The sequence below is a fragment of the Ruditapes philippinarum genome, unplaced genomic scaffold, assembly GCF_026571515.1.
Source record: "Ruditapes philippinarum isolate M1 unplaced genomic scaffold, ASM2657151v2 ctg6_1_1_1_1, whole genome shotgun sequence".
In the NCBI taxonomy this organism is placed as follows: domain Eukaryota; kingdom Metazoa; phylum Mollusca; class Bivalvia; order Venerida; family Veneridae; genus Ruditapes; species Ruditapes philippinarum.
In genome coordinates this window covers 532954-535952 of record NW_026859747.1, presented here as the reverse complement: position 1 = coordinate 535952, position 2999 = coordinate 532954, and the positions used below count along the sequence as shown (strand labels likewise).

At 31.9% G+C, this 2999-nt stretch overlaps 1 long non-coding RNA gene across 1 annotated transcript; it reads left to right on the top strand.

Moving 5' to 3' along the window:
- Positions 1-326: 326 nt before the first annotated feature.
- Positions 327-2694, top strand: LOC132757781 (uncharacterized). Its single transcript, XR_009629499.1, has 3 exons — positions 327-398; positions 1154-1232; positions 2204-2694. It is a non-coding gene; the product is annotated as an uncharacterized LOC132757781 (long non-coding RNA).
- Positions 2695-2999: the final 305 nt, after the last annotated feature.

The window sequence follows — 2999 nt, the reverse complement described above, 5'->3', positions numbered from 1 at the left end:
CGAAAACCCCAGATGTCTCTCCTTTTCATTTTTTCAGGCAGCGGTTAGATAGCTTATAGTCTCATCACCTGAAAATGTCTCTTGCAGAGGCCCAACAAGTGATATAAAAGAGGGACGATACAGTTTTTTTAAAACATACTATAATATATATTAAGTGACAACACCCTCAGTGGTTCTCTCGTATTTGCCAGCTCATAACCTCAGCAACGTTTTTTGTTAATTATAGAAGACAATGACGTTCTTTTCTCAAAAGTAATCAATCACTGCCATGAATGTGTGTTACAAATGAAAATAATACTAATGACGGCACCTTATTCTGTATCTATTGTCACCACGGGGGGGAATCACGTGACTTTGTATAGTAATACCCACGAGAAAATGGCTACTGCTGAGCCCCGGTAAGTACCTTATTATGTAAAATTAAGGTGACAAACGTTTCTTAAATCAAAACAAAACCTAGCGCATCATATGCGCGGTAATTTTCTTCAAATGACAATACAAAGTGCATTATCCTACGTTTTGTGGTTTTTGAGAACATTGTTTGAATTGTGTGAAAATTGCACATTCAGCGATAGTAATTCGCACGAAGCGATATAACTTGGTACCAAAATCAATGAAAATAAGCCTTCTTTTTGCACTTAAGACACCAAATCAATCATTTTATTGACATCTGTTCTTGTATAATTCCATATAAAATTTTGTTCGAAGGTCTGTAGCCTACAAATGTTCTTTGCAAGTGTTTAGTAAGTAAAACGAACAATTTCTGGTTAGTAAGTTGCACGAAAACAAAATAGTAAGTTTCACGCACAGTTTCCAAAAAGCTTACTAAAATGTGACGAAACTATCTTATAATTCTTTTGGTTACCAATTTGCAAGTATATTCCGTCTACGGTGACAGAGAAACAAATATCGAGAAAGTATTTTAATTATAATTCATATTATTTCATAATACATGTATTCATATAATTTCATAAAAGATTACTTAATTTAAAAAGATAAATGAGACATTGACATTGATACTCAACAATGTACGTTACACTTGGCCCTTTTTCACTTTAGACTGGACCCACACCCGTTATCTGTAGAACAAGATATATAAAGAAATAATAACTGTGCAGAAGGAACTATTACAACACCATCATTTACTTTTCAGTATCTGCAATTTGGACCAAAGACGCAAAGGAGAAGGCATTCGCCATATCACATTGATATTTAATGCCATCATAGAACTGGTATACAAAGTTTTTTTTTATTAAATTTATTCCTTTATACACTGGCAGATTTTATAAATAAACCCAAGAAGTTTTGTTAAAACGTTATGTATTACTATTCGCTTATTTTCTTACCATCTGCAAATGTGTTGCCTCGTAAACTCTTACTTTTTGTTTGTGATAGAGTAAGTAAATAAGATATTCAGGGTGTCCATGACCGAGTGGTTAAAGTCCCTGATTTTTATACACATGCTTCTCACTGCTATGGATTCTAGTCCCACCAGAGTCCTTGAATTCTTTCACGAAACGTCAGTGCTTTAACTCAGGTGTTTACTCCACTTGCCTTCACTTTAAAAAGTATAAATATCTTTGACTGTTTGATTTCAAATATTCGTTTTTCTTTAAAGGTCCATTATGCCTCTGAAATGCTATTATTTTTATTTAAAAAAACTGTTTATTTTTGGTATATTGTTACAGTTTCCGAAAACATATTCATTTGCTAGATACTCAAACTATCTTTTGCATCTTTGGTTCTGTTGGCAATTGGTATACCTTTAGTGAATAAGCATTTTGTATTGAAGTCAAAATACTACTTTGTTTACATTTTGCTACCTTTACGACACATCACTTAATGCTCAGCGCTACCTTTTTCAGTTGTAATAAAATACTATCATGCGTTTCATCCATTATTTGAACATTATCAAACACATGTTTGGCATTTCTTAAGAATTAAAACAATATGGATTTCTGAGGGACAATGTGACTTTAATCATTACTTGAATCACTGTATCATTGTTTTTTTTTGTTGCTGTTGCTTTTTTTGTAAGAAGTTATTTTGTTCTTGCGAATTCTTAAATATATTTTCATAAATTAAGTAACATAGTGACTAAATGTAACAAATACCGCCATATAAAAACATAAGCGTTCAGTTAATAAAAATCACCATACCAAATAACAAGCAATTATATTTTCATCTTTTTTTATAATTACAGTAAAATAAGGGCCAAGACACACCTGACACTGCAGAGGTCAAAGAACTACTATCTCAACAGAAAAATAACACTGAGCCGTGTAATATTAAATCCCATCAAAAGTTCATTATATATATTATAAAAACAACCAATTAAGCATTCGTCCTATAGACAAAATGTGAAATATTTGATCTTGAATAATTAAAATATTAAGCATTTTCTAAAAAAAAAGCTCTCTTTACATATGAACTTTAACTTTCTTTTGATGTATATGTATGCTAAGGGAAACTGTGCGTGAAACTTACTATTTTGTTTTCGTGCAACTTACTATCTAGAAATTGTTCGTTTTACTTACTATTCACTTGCAAAGAACATTTGTAGGCTACAGACCTTCAAAAATATATTTTATATGGACTTCTACGATAACAGATGTCAATAAAATGATTGATTTTGTCTCTTAAGTGCAGAAAGTAAGCTTATTTTCATTGATTTTGGTACCAAATTATATCGCTTCGTGCGAATTACTATCGCTAAATGTGCAATTTTCACACAATTCAAACAATGTTCTCAAAAACCACAAACTGTAGGATAATGCACTTTGTATTGTCATTCGAAGAAAATTATCGCGCATATGATACGCTAGGTTTTGTTTTGATTTAAGAAACGTTTGTCACCTTAATTTAACATAATAAGGTACTTACCGGGGCTCAGCAGTAGCCATTTTCTCGTGGGTATTACTATACAAAGTCACGTGATTCCCCCCGTGGCCACTGATCTGAGTTATTAACATTTTCATTTACGAGGAAATAATATATAT